The sequence below is a fragment of the Patagioenas fasciata genome, chromosome Z (assembly GCF_037038585.1).
Source record: "Patagioenas fasciata isolate bPatFas1 chromosome Z, bPatFas1.hap1, whole genome shotgun sequence".
NCBI lineage: Eukaryota > Metazoa > Chordata > Aves > Columbiformes > Columbidae > Patagioenas > Patagioenas fasciata.
In genome coordinates this window covers 24,705,980-24,721,058 of record NC_092560.1, presented here as the reverse complement: position 1 = coordinate 24,721,058, position 15,079 = coordinate 24,705,980, and the positions used below count along the sequence as shown (strand labels likewise).

Sequence of the window (15,079 nt, the reverse complement as noted above, 5' to 3'; positions counted from 1 at the left end):
TCAGTGGATGGTACTAGCATCCGTATCTGTTTACTCTGACACTAAGCAAAAAGCTCTTAAAGTCACGGTGTGACAGTAAATTTGTGGTTCCCTGTAATGCCATTTATACCAAGCCATTTCCCATCAGTGGACTGCATTTCAAAATATATTTTCAAGGAGTTCTACAGTTAAGATAATTGCTTGCACTCACTTGCCTTCCTGCTTTTTCCAGCTACATAACTCTTGGCTGCATGCTAGGTTTTACTTGATAATAGGAGAAAGGCACGTGTTCCTTAAAAGGAAATCCCCTACTGCTCCTCAGTTGTGACTCAACTAACTTGGCAAGAAACTAATTTACTCCATCTCCAGATCAGATCCACACCAACCTGTGCTGAGCCACATAGATGAGAAGGTTCAAAGGCTTGGAACATTTAACAGAGCTACGGCCAGTGCAGAGGTTAGTGTGGGCGTTGCTGTTCACGAGGCAATCAGCTTCATTAAAGAGTAAATTAAAAAAATTACTTCAGCTTTCTCTATTTGCAGAAAGCCTATCAGAAACTACTGAAACCAACAAAACCAGAGTAACTCAATTTGAAAGATACAGATGAAAATCGGATGCACTACACGTGGTCCATCTGTGTATATGTTACCAATATAAGTAAGCACTACAGGAATACCACGTCATTTTTAATGTAAGTTTTATTGCCACTGCACATCCAGCTCACACAGCCCCATTATACAAACCACGAAATCTGCCAGGTAGAGCACTCTTCCCGGTCACGGTAGGCTGGATAAAGTGGACTTCTTCACTGTCTTCTTGTATTGCTTGGAGGGAAGCCGAGAAAACTGCTGGAAGCCTCTGGAGAATGCTGTGGAAAGGAAATCAGCAGCTACAAAGGAGGGGGGAACATTGACTGACTTTATTCCCCTCTGTTTCATAGAAGTCCTTACACTGCGTCACTCACTGTAGTGTCTGAGTGCTTTTCAGTTGCTCAGCAATTGAACTAATGCTTGTTCTTGCAGGTTGTTTTATTATTTTTTTTAATTTTATTTTTATTTTTTTCCTCTGAGATTGTCGTATCATGCAGCATTTTGTACCTCATCAAGAACACAGCAAGCTCTTAGAGAAGGTAGTATCAAAGAAACACCTCTTCTGCCAGGAGCAGTGTCTTGGGTGGAATTTAGTGTTTGGGGAAGTACATCTTCCATTCTTAGGAATCTGCTCCAAAAGCAGCCTCTGCAGAAATGGATGGTAGGCTTTTTTTAGGTGCTCTCTGCTATCTCTGAGAGGAACAGTTATCAGGTCTAGAAGAGGACACACACCCTCGGGACCATCAAAGCCAGGAGATGGCATTTTTTCCTAGGTTTGTTTGTTTTTTCCAAAGTGGATGAATTGGAAGTCTGTCCTGTCCAGAGCTGCATCATATGCAAACCTGCATTTACCGGTGTCTGCTCCTCTTTTCTCCTCCAGGAAAGTGATATTCACTTATATCGCTCAAGGAAATAGGTTTCAGAGAATGGCTATAAATAATGAAAAGGTTTTTTTCAAGAGTGTTCTTTGTGCCATAAAAAAACATGTGTTTTTAACAAAAATATGCTTTTCTCTAAGGCTGGGCCTACACAAAGAGGAGAAAAACTATTACAACATATGTACTTACCTTTAAACATTAAGAATTTTACATCCTGCTCCAAAGGTAGTAGGAAACGTGAAATACATGCGGGCAATTTGACTTCATAGATTTTACTTAAAAAGTAACTCCCTTGGACTTGTCCTAATACATGAAGGTCTTGCAAATAATTCCTCCATCCTGACTATAGAATGCACTTTGATTTTAATTTCAGCTGAAAATGACAAATCTAAATCCAACTATGAGAATTTTTGAAATAACCACAACAAAACTGCTTCTATCATTTTTAGCTGTTTGAATATGAAAATGAAAAAAAAAAAATCTATTTCCTGGTCTGTATGCTAATCTCAGAATGTGGAACACATAAGTAATCAGGAAAGAAAAACTAAGCCTCTTGCACAGATGGCAAGTTTTGTAACTTGCTTGGAAAAGCAAACTAACTCTGAAGGGAAGTTGTTACAATAGTTGTAAAAAATAATATTTTGTGTATAATTAGTGGTATTTTTGTCCATTATTTGGGGGTATGCCTACTAAATTTAGTGGTTTACATCCTTATTTAATTTAGGCCTGTGTTACTACACCTTACATATATATGTCTGACATGGTGTGAAAATGTGAAATGTAAAAAGGATGTAGATACATGAAGAATAAGTTCCCACGTGTCAGCAGCTGACACTTGTACCCAAATGTATTAACATGCAAATGCTTGGAGACCTTATGGTCATTTGGCAAAGAAAAAGGAATGGGAGATGCATAAATGGTAATAAGAAGCAAACCTGAGATGCTGACAGTTTTGTGGTGCAGATGCCTTTGAAAGGACTAGTTAAAAATTAATCAAGTAGCAGGAACACTGTTGAAAATAACGAACAACCCTAAGCAGACTCGTAAAAAAGGGTATTTCACAGGGCAATAGTGTTTCTTGCTATACAAATTGTTTAATTATAATAGAAGACAAACAAAAGTAAAATGCCTGGTATCATTAGACAAGCTGTAATGTTTTGAGTCCTAATTAAGACTGGCCTTTCATAAGCTCATCAACTGATGGTGTGCTTTATCACTCAAGAGTTTGGCAAGTTTTGAAGGTCCAATTAAACCTGACCCTAACAAAATGTTGGAAGTTAATTATACAAGGAATTCTCATCTATTTCAGTGGAATTCTTTGTATAACATTTGCAGGGTTCTGCTCACAGAGATCTTGATGAGCAGAGTCTTAACTTTGCAGTGAGCACAAACAATGTAATATACTACTCTCCCCCTCTTTTAAGTGGTCTGGATACCTGTGGTATATTAGGTGATTATATTTTGGAGGCATCAGATTATTTTTATTTTGTAGTTTTTTCCTTTTCCTGTTCATGAGAAGTTTTCAGTGTCACTGCAGTATATGCTTGTGTGAATTTTCCACATTGCAGCCTGGAAAGAAATATTAAAAATGAAAAGTAAATCATTAGAGGATGTAATACCACAGAAACTTTCTATGAGATTGGAGGGCTGATACACTAGAAGAAAACATTCTATAATTGACTTTATTTCAGAATCACCAGGTATCCTTCAAACTGCACGTTCAAGGAATCAAATACACAAAGTAATCAATGTGCACACCAAGTTAAATTCTAGTTCTGAATTGGCCTAGATTTCATTTTCTGTCAGATGATAGGCCATGGTTATACCTTTTCTTATGTGCAAAGAGAAAGAAACCCACATGTAACACTGGAGAAATGGCAGTGATAAGCTTGTCCTTAAAGAATTATATTTTGACAGTACAAAATTGTTAGCTGACTTAACAGCTTGCCTTGAAATCAGTGAAACTTACAAGCATGAGTCTGCTGGCAGTTTTAAGACTCATTATCCATCACACTTACACGCTTATTAGTCCTTCCCTGTCCCAGCTTCTGTTCTTTGTCTCTGATACAGGCTCAACAGTACCCATTTGTAGGTCAAGTCCTCTGGCTCTGGTGTTCTTTACTTAAATTGCTCATCTGTGAGAGACAACCTCGTTCCAGAGCTTTCAAACGAAGCATGTTTACTCAGCACGGACAAGAAAATAAACAACGAACTCACCATGTAAGAAGCTGCAAAAAAGTGTACAAGGTTAAAATTGTGCGATAAATCCTGGGAGCGAGGACAGAACTAGCACAAACATGCACTGCTCAAAAAAACCCGTGTATTTTTCCTTTGGCCCAAGTAACACACACACCACTGTGAAGCGAGACCACAGCAAGGATGCACTGCTTTTGTTTACTACGGCTTAACAAGGCGAGGTCTGTCCCTCAAACTGGCGCTTGCTGGTCCAAGGCCCTTTACTTCACTTCAGCTTCCGCCTCACAGCGGCTCCCGCTGCCCAGGGCAGACAGAAACCTGCGGGAGACAAGCAGCCCTTGTTCACGCAAGGACGGGGGGGCGGGAATACCACGGAAAGCGGCACCAGCTCGCACGGGCGAAGCTACTCTTCCCGCGCTTGCAGCCCCCGGTCCCCTCTCTGAGGCCCCCGGCTCAGCTGCTCTGTGCTTGCCCTGCGGGCGCTGCGCTGCCGGCAGCCGACGGGGCTGAAAACCGGCCCTCACGACGGGTTCCCTGAGGCGAGTGACATCCTACCAAGGAGCGGCGGGGCCGAGGGGCGAACACCCCCGCCCCGGGAGCCTCTCCGGCCGGCACAGCAACTCCCCTCAGCCTGCGGGGCAACGCGCCTGCCGCGCGTCGCCTAGCAGTTACGTGATGACGCAACGGCGGGAGCCTCGCGGCTCGCGTCCCGCCCAGCGAGAGGGCGGGGCCGAGGCAGCGGGCAGAGCGCAGAGGGCGGTGGAGGCGTCGCCGCCGCGTCCAGCGGCGCCGTGCATGGAGAGGAGCGGCCGCCGAGGGGGAGCTGCCTGCGCGCCCCACTTTGCCCAGCCCAGCCCAGCCCAGCCCTGCCCTGCCACGCTCTGCACAGCCGTGCCCAGCCCAGTCCAGCCCTGCCCAGCCGCCGCGGGGTGAGTGGGGCCAGCGCCACCCCGCGGCCGTTGCCCGCAGCGGACGGGGGGGGTGAGTAGGCGGGGAGGCGAGTGGCCGGGGTGGCGGTCACGCCTCAGCGTGTCCCGCGTCCTGTCCCACTGCGGGGGAGCTGCGCCGGGCGGCCCGAGAGCCGCGTGTGGAGGCTGCGCTGCCCGGACCTCACGGCCTGTGAGTGCGAGGGGCCGGGGGTGCGCGGCGTGGTGGGCGCTGGGCAGCGGGGCCGGGCGGGGGCTGGCGGGCAGCGCTCGGCGGGACAGCCGCGCTCTGTAGGCCGTACCTGGGAAGGGAGCGGGGCGGAGGGGCTGTCGTTCGGCACGAGTGGCTCTTGCCTGGTGGCGGTGTGCGGGTCACCGCTGCGTCCCCCGCGGCGAGCACGGTGCCCCCGGGAGGCTGGGCGGGCCGGGGGGCAGCTGGAGCCCGCTGCGGGCAGCCGTGCTCCGCGGAGCTGCCGTGCGGTGTTTTGCTGCGAAACTTCCTCGAGAATACTCATTTGAGCCGTTAAAAAAAAAAAAAAAATTATAAAACCTCTCTTTGCAGAAGGAGGGCAAACTGTCATAGAAGCGTCTGTGGTTTTCTCTATCCGTCTGTGTTGAATTTGTTTCTGGCTGGGGAAATGTTCCATTAGATGTGGGTTATGAATTAGTGAATTTCTTTTTTTTTTTTTCACAAGAGAATATATATATATATTTTAGAAAGGAATTGTGGATAAAACTTTTTTTTTCTTGTGCAACTTAAGTCTAATGAGAACCTAATTGGCGCTGTCTTCAAATTTCCCCTTCTCACCTCTGTAATCTGTAACAGGTGAGAAAATACACCTTCCTTTGGTTGTTCTTAAATTATTTGTTGCCAGAGAGACACAGACTATGTTCTTTTTGGTTGCTGAACAGAAGAAAGCATAATAATAGGATTGTGATGGCTGCCTATAGTTTCAGATGTGATTTTGCACTTGAGATTAGTTGTTTAATAGTCACTATTTCTGACATAGCCCTGTACAGCTCTCCAGTTTATCTACTTCTTCATTGGTTCTGTTGTTAGTCGAATTTAATCTCTCTCTCTCTCTAAATATATATATATATAGATAGATAGATAGATAGATATGTAGTTCAGGTGAGAAAGAAATATTTCTAGAGTTAGCATTTTGTGGAAAATGAGTATTGATAGGAGATAGTAGAAAGCTTATGTGCACTGTTAAACAGGGTAGTTTGGATCAGTTTTATGGATTAATGTTTTTTTTTCTTTCTCCATGTCCATTCTTCCTAGTAATCGATACGGGAGTAATATTGTACTGATGTTCCTTGGGCATGCCCATTTATCTTCCCTGGTTAGGGTTGATGACAGGAGTTTGAGGATTCAGTAGGAACACTGTAGCCATCAGTGTCTTCTCTTTGACAAGAATGAGTCCCAAGTGACTTCAGTGGTGTCAGTGGAGAATTTTGTAGTAAACAACTTCAGTATTATACTGTGAAATGATAGGGATTTAAAACAGTGGTGAGCTTTCCAGAGGAGCCTTAAATCTGAGCTATTTATAAAGTTTTTCATTTTCTTAAGTGCCAACAACAGCAACATAGGGAAGAAACTGCTGGGAGGGGAAGTGTAATGAGCAAGAACTTTACAGAACGCAGAAAATGGTTCAACATTCGTGTTCATCAAATCAGATTGACGGGAACTGGAGAATGGAAAATGAAAGGAGACTGCTGCTGCCTCTCACGTGTAGCTGTTGAGAGTGGTGATTGGGCTAATGAAAAACAAAGCTGAAATCTCTATAGAATATCCATTTCTAAACTGTATTAGATTAATGTTATGCATGACCACATACTACTGAAGTAGTCACTTGTACTAGCAGTGGCATCTTCTTGCTGAAGTTGTAGGAAAAACAGTTGCTGAACAGGGTTGTAATTTTTGCCGTTGGTCTTTATCTCAACTCTGGGGCATTTTTACAGTGTGACTTTATGTAAACAAAGAGCTGAGTGATGATTTTTGGAGTTACAGGAAATGACCTAGCATCTCAGCGTAAAGAACCTTAAGAGGGAAATAAACAAGATTCAGAAATATAGTAGTATTAAACAAATACATTAATTAAATGGTCTTAGGGACAAAAGGGAACTACTATGAAAAGTTAAAAAACTTTCACTAAAAAGCAGATTAACATAATTAAACATGCAATAATAATTAAAAAAATAATTAATTATGTTTTGGAAAAAACAACTGTGGAAGAAGGCAACCAAAACTTCCTGGCTTTTTATAAAAATAACTGGATCTTTGGGTAGGAGGTTGAACTAGATGACCTCCTGACATGCTCTTCAGTGTGAATTATCCTATCCTACTGCTGCTATGCTATTATAGGCTAGTATTTCTGTTATAGCATCCCCCTTTCCTTTTAACTAGGCTTCTATGGAAATATTAACGCTGTTATTGGGCAACAGAGTTTTATTTTTTCCATCTAACTTAATAGGGCTGCTGTTTCCAAGGCTCTGACCATGGCTGTGCACTGATTTCAGTGGGTTCCATATGATTTCATGTGTCCACCCACAGGTTTCTCAGCATGAGCTCAATAAGATGACTAATACGAGTAAGACTAGCAAGATCTGAGTCAACATTTGAGCTCAGGCTTGCATTTGTATTTCCCAAACTTGTTTCAGATGTGATTTATCAGAAGGTAAATGAGGAGCTTTCTTTAATTTCTGGATATGAGATTTTGTAGTTTATTCCATAAGGTTGATCTGCCTTTATGGAAACTTGAAAACGAAACAAGAATGTGTCTCCACACTGGAGCTTCTTTATAGCAGTTCTGCTGGAAGAACTGTAATCAGTTTTGTTTGCCACATGCTAATAGATGCTTTCTCTATGTGCTGTATTGATCTAGAGAGTACATTATATCTCTCACTTACATGGGTTTTATGTGTCGCAGTACTGTGAGAGGTACAAGTGTAAGGCATCTTGTTGCTGTCAGTTGCAGCCTGTGAAATGCTGGAAGAAAAAAGGTGATGCCTCACTTCAGTTTTAAGTTCTCTGGGTTATACACTACTGAATGGAGATAGATCTGCTTCACATGGACAATGATATAATCCCCTTGTGTTACTGTGAGTATTGAGGTGTAGCTGATTTGATCTTTAAAAGTAATTCCTAGCTTGCTTTATATCCTGTTGACCTGCACTAGAAAGCTGTTTTCTGTGGAGGAAAATCTAAGTACTTCTTGAGTAGACAAGTAGAGTGACTCTCCTGGAAGATAATTGACCATCTAATTTTTGTTATGCAGTCACTGCATCACACAGTCAAACACAAATATATAAATCTGATTTTTAAGAAAAAAAAAATCCAATGTGATGCAGCCAACTATTGATTTAAAACAAGCATTGTCCTTTTATGATGTGAATTATCTCTGCATCTATGTCTTTGACAGTGAGTTCACAGTAGTATTACACAGTTCCTTTTATTGTTAATAGATTGCTTTTTAATCATGGTTGAACATTTCCTTGTATTAGGAAGAGAGGCATTTGCTCTTGATGTTTTGATTTTCTGTACCTCTGTCCTTCCTTCTGGGCCTTTTTTTTTTTTTTTTTCCTAGTATCATTAGTATTTGTCCATAACTGTAATAAATGTATGAGTTGCTTCTGGTTTTCTGTGTTTTCTGTGATGTCACAAACGACGGTATTGCAGGTGAAATGAGAATGTTTTTGATCCCGTTCTTTGTTCATTGGAACACTTTGGTTCTTGTCTCGTGTGTGCCTGTATTAAGCAGAGATTCTGTTGAACTGCACATCCTATTGCATGGTTGTTTTGTTTATCTGCCTACATTTGGCTTAAAAGTCAATGGCATGTGGGAATAGCTGCAAGTTAATCTTTCAGGAGGTTATTTTTTTGTATTTGTTGACATCAAATGTTACCTGTCTTCTGTGTGGTGTGGTTTTTTTCCGCTTAGCTAGCTCTCAGTTTTGACTCTGTTCAAGTCTCATGTTCACCAGTTATTACCAAAGTTGTTTTTAGATTCCTGTTCAATACGTTCTTAGAAAGCTGAAAAATATGTTCAATGTCAGGCGTAGGAAAGAGAGCTGGAGCATTTTATGGACTTATTAAAGTGAAGATTGATTACTTAGGCTTAGACATTGAAAGTAATTATATACTTTCATAAATGTTTATAGTGTGGTATTTCTTGTTCTGTGTTCATCCCTGTGTAAAACTGTTTCTGATATTTACTTCAGTTCTTGAACCATGTTTGTGGCGTGGAATTTTTTTATTGACAGTCTAATGGAGCTATTTTAGCTGATATTCCCTTTGTCATTTTGCTTAAGTGCTTGAGCTGTTGTAAGACACTGAAATCTACTGCAAGTGTTTTAAATAAATGAATATATATGATCAAAGTGACGTGATTAAAGTTATTTACACGTATAACTGAGGATTTAAAAATGTTTCTTTGTGCGACTTTATTGGTCTTTAAGATTTTTTTTTTGTAGCCTTTAGTAAGAATAATTAGCAAATCAGTTTGTGAGTCTTTTTATTTTATTTTTTTCACAAACTAAGTTATCTTGTTTCCCAAAACTGAATATGGGAACAAGAACTTTGAGATTTTGGGGGTTTTAGTATTGTAGAGGAATAGCGTTAACATAGTCTATGATTGACACTTTGCACATATAAAATCAATATTTTAGAACATGTATGCTTTAAATGAATATTTTACGTCTTTATTCTCAATTACTCTTAGTTGACTACTAGGAGTTTGTAGTTATGAGTGAAGTGTTCATCATCAGTGTATTGTGCTACAGCCTAGGTTTCTAGCACTGTGAGATATTTTTAAAGTAAGAAAAACTTTGCCTTTTGAATGTCTTATTTTGCTACATATAAATATACAGTAAATTTTGTACCTGTATTTCTCAAAACAATTTTAGAGGCCTCAGTTGTTCAAGTGTGTTTGGATTGGGAGCCTTGTTAACTTCAACATGGAATTGAAGGATTGCTTGCGTGGATTAAGCTATAGAGATAGAGCCGCAGGTGCTGTTGTAGCTTCATGATGTGTTTTAAGTGTCCTCTTAAACTGTCTCTGGTGGGCAAGATGTTTCTTTCCTCAGACACTGGAATTTGCTCCTCAGTTTTGTAAACACAACAGCTAGGGCCGTGCTGTGAACTGTATCACAACTGTGGCTCAAGTTAAAGTTTGTTTGTTTTTGTTTTGTTTTGTTTTTTGTTTTTGGAACAAGTGGCACAAGGGAAGGGGAATGGACCAGATAACTTCTTAAGCTGATTTGCAGTGCCAGAGAAAATGTTGTGTAACCGCATCCTGGATAACCCCAAAGATGGACTGAGCTACAAAAGAAATTTTGGGTTCCCAGTGGAATCTGAGGACATGGGATTGCACAAGACCCAGATCCTCAGCTGTGGGCAATAAAACATGTGTCAATCCAACAGCTGGCTCCCAAAAGACTGAGACTTTGGAACTATTCTAACAACTGTGTAAATAGGTGCATGGTTATCTTTTAATTGCTTTGTACCTGGGTCTTCATAAACCTTTGTAACTATGCTGTCTACCAGGGGGTTTGTGGATAAATACTTGTGGTTGCTTTTTCTAAACCTACCTTCAGTTAAAGGTGACTTCAAGGTAGCTGAATAACATTAGGGCATTCTATTCCTGTAAGTCTTGATCCCTAAAACTGGAATCTAGAACACTACAATGGTGTTTTGGGGACTGAAAAGATGATGGAGTTGCACTGAGTTCCAGTGAGTATTTTGTAAGCATGCTTGCAGAAGTTGGGGAGAAGCATTTTAGACTTAAGCTTGTGATAATGAGAATGTAAAACTCTTAGTAGGACTTATGGGCCGTCCGCAAAGCGGGTATCAAAAATAAGCTGGAATTCTCACTGTTTGTTGTTACGCATTGGCAGACCTAAAGCAGTATGATGAAACAGACTCAGGCCAAAGTGGAGAATAAATAAACTAGGAGGTTTATTTGATTGAAGTTAATGAGATTACACCAGTCTAAGTCAGAACCAAATCAACTGGAAGCTATTTCTGAGGTATAGTTTCATGTGTGATTGCCACACACATGGATGTACCTGAAGTAGCTCATATTTCACCAGCTGGAAGCCACAGAAGTGTAAATTGCACAGGACACTGCAAATTTCGTGTAGCTTTTGCTGTCCAAGCTCGCTCAGATATATTAACAGTGTTTGGAAGGATATCTTTAGACTGCAGCAGACTAAAGCCATACCATAGTTTTCATGGGCATCGGTACTTTTCCAAGTCTGTTTTTGAAGAGCTCTGTCACTTGCTCAGACTGATAGCTTATCAATAGTTTTGCCTGTGAACTCACAAAAATGAGTTTTAAACTGACTTTAAAATGGTAAAACGTTTTTACTTTGTTTTGTAAAAAAGGTTGTAATATTTGTCAATTTTGTGGCAGTTCTGTCAGGTTTCATGTGTATTTTTTTAAACTCTTGAGCCTGAGGTAATTTTTGGTTTTAGTAAGCTGATAATATATTATGTCTCTTTTTATTGTTTAAGATATTGTCCTGTGATTAGACGACGATACAACATAGTGAAATAACATTTCTTACAGTCGGGACTTTTTAGAAGAAAATTTGAAGTTTTTCATTACCTGGTAATACAGCAAGTTAACCACATGCTGGAAGACATTGTCTGTCTAGTTTCTTATTCCTGCGGTAGCCTTGTGGACTGCTGTACCAACTTCTGTGAAATATATTTGAGTGGCTTTATGTTTAGATTATTTAGATTATTTAAAGTCATTTCTGGAAACATGGAAAAGCTTTACTTCTGAACAGCATGTAGGGCACTTGGTGCTTTGTATTAATCTATCAAACTACTTGTCTCCTTCTGGTACATCTGAAGTCTGTCTTGTCTAAGAAACCCAGTGTTCTTTTGACTTTCCACAGCTGAAGTATTTCTGACTGAGAATCCCTGAGGAGAAGTGACCTTGAGTCCCCTTTATCATACTGTTAAAGGAATTGGTTAAATCACAGAACGGCTGGGGTTGGATGAGACCTCTAGAGATCAGGAAAAATAGTGGTCCCTTCACACTAAGGGATCATGCAGAAGGCAAACAAGAGCACATCATGTCTGATCTTGGATGCTTAGGTGGTTAATAGAGATGGACAGGATTTATTTAAATTATTGTTTATTTTAAAGAAACTGTTTGGAGGTTGTTATTACAATTCTGCTAAGGCCTAAGTTTAGTCAAATAATGTAACTTTTGATAAATAAAGATACTGTATTCATAGAATCACAAGATAATTTAGTGTGCAGGGAACCTCAGAAGGTTTCTGCTCCAAACTCCTGCCAAAAGCTGGGTTGGTAGCGAGGTCTGAATGGGTATCAAAGCTTTATTCAGTCCAGTCATAAAAACTTCCAGGGATGGAGAGAGCACATCCACTGCTGGACTGTCCTCAGGATGACAGACTTTCTCCTTATATCCTCTCTCAACCTGTTGTGTTTCAGCTTACACCTCTTGTCTCTTGTTCTGTGAAGAGCCTGGCTCTGTCTTCTGAATAAGCATCTTGTTGGTAGTAGAGGCTGCTGTTAGTTTGCCCCAAAGTCTTGTTTTCTCCAGATGGAACAGGCCTCACTCCCCAGTCTGTCCTCACAGGGCCTGTGCTACAGTCCCCGGCTGTGTTGGTGGCCTCTGTTCTGAAGTCATTCGTGTTTGTCAGTGCTTTTTCTGTACTGGGGGGACAGGATTTGGCCTGGACACAGAATTTTAAATTCAAATGAGGTCTGAATATTGGCAAAGTTGTAAAGAAAAGCCAGGACAGTAGGTGGTCAGAGACTTTTCAACAACCAGACAGGGAACATTTTCCTTTCCAAATTTATGTATAAAAATAACCCTAAGATTATGAGATACATTGGTTTTAAACCCTTGAAGGACACCATGACCAGAAACAATCTGTTCAGTTTGTATAATTATAGAGCTTCCCTTCTTTAATTGACTGCTCAGTTTGAAATGTGAAATGTGTTTTGATAAATGTGTTTAGTTATGTAGCATTCCTTTAAAAGTTTGACATTTATTAATGTCAACTGTAGATTTTTTTCTTCAGTTCTGTGTATGTTTTGGTTACATTTCAATTTTCTAAATGCAGTGAGCCAGAAATAAGTTTAAAATTACTGTCTTGAAAACCACAGGCAATGTGCTTGTTTGCATAATAGAATTATTTAAAACTCAAAGTCTGGATAGAACACAGTAAGTTCTATCACTTCTTACATAAAAATGCAACATAATGTGTCTTATTAAAAAAAAAAATAGTACAAATAATTATTTGGCTGCCTTGATGATTAAATGTGCAGAACAACAGCTTAAAAAACAAATGTGCAAACCGAATGATTTTTATTAAATGTTCTCTTCAATTTCAGTCTTAACTTAAAGAAGCTGTTTTAAATGAACGTGAATAAATCAATCTGTTTTGCCCTCAGATTGCTGAGTACTTAATTATACATTTATATTTGATTTTGGTTTTATTTGTTTTTTTTTTAATTCCCTTTGGTTCTGTAGCATTCATGGACTGTTAAGCCAACTAGAACTTCTGGTGTATTACAGCCTTATGTTATGTCAAGTCATTAAACTTCAACCAGTTGAGACCAATGCATTCTGTTTTGCTGGAATGTCTTCTAGAGCTAGTTACAAGGGTATGCCGGTGGGATTTAGTTCTTTTATCAAGCTGGATTCTTGAGTATTTTGATATTTGACTTCCATAACAGTTGCTTTGTAACTGTGTGGACTGAAAATTTCTTATCTTGAGGAACATAAATGTATGATGAATTGATATGCCATTTTTTTGAATGATGTAATGATACCTAGGTTTTTTTTTTCATTACAAGCTTGTACTATTAATATTATTTATTTCTAAATTATTTCTTACTGAGATTTACTGTTATAAGAAACTAATTGTGAGAAATGTGAGAAACTAATTACGTATGTAATATTAGAATATTACTTAATAGTCTTTTTCCAATTCTTTTTATGTTGCTTTTTAAATTTCACATTTCTGCCTCTACTATCAAATAAAGATGAGCTAATATATTAGGCTGTTTTCTTGATTATTCAATGTTAGTTCAAAAGGGGAAAGAAGAAATTTTAAGAAATTCCGAATTGTTAAGCCAAATATCTTTGCCTTAATTCTTTTCCTCAGTTTGAGAAATGTGTCTGGAAGCAATAAGCATGCTTGTATTACTGCTATGGTGTTATTAGCTGAAACTATCTTTGATTATTTTCTGGTTCAAAAGCAAATAAATTTTATCATTTAATTGTTAATTTGTTATAATCTGTTACAATGAATTTAGAATTGTTGTTTGGTGCAGTATCTTTCTCATCTTGACATGATTTCAAGCTCCTCACTGAGCCTTTTGAGAAATAAACAAAACAAAACTGATGGACATCCTTTGCTGTCAGGGAAATAAGACAGGGGAAATCATCCTCCCTGGTAACACATTAAGGAGAAGAACGAGACTAAGGGAACAAGAATAACATAAAAGCCTCCCTGGCAAAAACACATAAGATGCAGCAACAGAGTTAAATGGATTTGTAGACTCATCTGTTAACCTTACACGGCAGGTAGTAGAAAAAATAAAAGTTTTTTAAAATTGTAGAAGTGGACTTTCTATTATGAATGATACTGCACCACATACGAGGTAATTATTTTGAGCCTACAAATAAAAGAAGCCAGTCTCAGTCGAAGACACTGTGGGGAAACATAAAAATCCTTCCTGCTTCTGAATTATTGTATTTACTGTGCTGTAAGAAAATGAATTTTCTGCTTTTTCCATGACAGTAAAAATATTATTGCTTTCCTTCCTTGTAGTAGTGAAGCAGGAGGTGAGCTTATTGGGAGAAGCAGGAACTCAATAGGATTCTGGAAGCAAAATGGCTTAAAGTAAGGAGGGAGCAAGTATGTAAACAGCTTTGTCTCTTCATCCTTTCAGATATCTTTCTGTTCTTTACCTTCTTACCTTCTCTTTATGCTTCTTTTTCAGAACTTTTTTTGTGTGTTTAGTCACATCTCTCCTTATGTAGCTTTATTGCTTTCTTACCTTCTTTCCTCCGGCACCATTAATTAAAAAGACACACTAGCTGTGCTGTTGTTCCCAGAGCCAAGTAGGTTTTAAGACAGCTTTATGATATTGACAATAGTTAAGGTCTGACCTACTTGGAACCAAACTTCAGGGCCCAGGCAGTCAAGTACTGTGTTTTTCAGTTTACTTTGGTGAAACAACTTTTTGTCTTTCTGAACCCATTGCCAGCCTTGGATTTGCTAGACCAAACTCCCCAGTCAAGTTTTGAGCATCTCTGGATGCTCATGCAAATGGGTAGAAAAGCAAATAACCAAAGACCACATTACATAAAATAAATATTAAAATCAGAATCTATATGCCAAATATAGTTATTTTGCAAGCTGGGCTAAACTATGTTAAAATTGTCTGGGAGGCTGGAAAATTGATTTTCAGTTGGAGAAGAACTGTTGCTGGTTTTGAAAAGGAAATTAGTTTTG

At 39.5% G+C, this 15,079-nt stretch overlaps 1 protein-coding gene and 1 long non-coding RNA gene across 4 annotated transcripts in view; one reads left to right on the top strand and one right to left on the bottom strand.

Moving 5' to 3' along the window:
• Positions 1-660: 660 nt before the first annotated feature.
• On the bottom strand, positions 661-4,315 carry LOC139826585 (uncharacterized). Its single transcript, XR_011736742.1, has 2 exons — positions 4,200-4,315; positions 661-3,676 (listed from the first exon to the last, which is right to left on the bottom strand). It is a non-coding gene; the product is annotated as an uncharacterized lncRNA (long non-coding RNA).
• Positions 4,316-4,412: 97 nt separating this feature from the next.
• The window catches only part of JAK2 (Janus kinase 2), a 91,833-nt gene continuing 81,166 nt past the window's right edge, over positions 4,413-15,079 (top strand). The window contains exon 1 of one of the 3 annotated variants that reach the window (XM_065861096.2): positions 4,413-4,573. The gene's annotated coding sequence lies outside the window, so the exon portion shown is untranslated. The other 2 variants (XM_065861097.2, XM_071802875.1) reach the window with 2 other exon arrangements.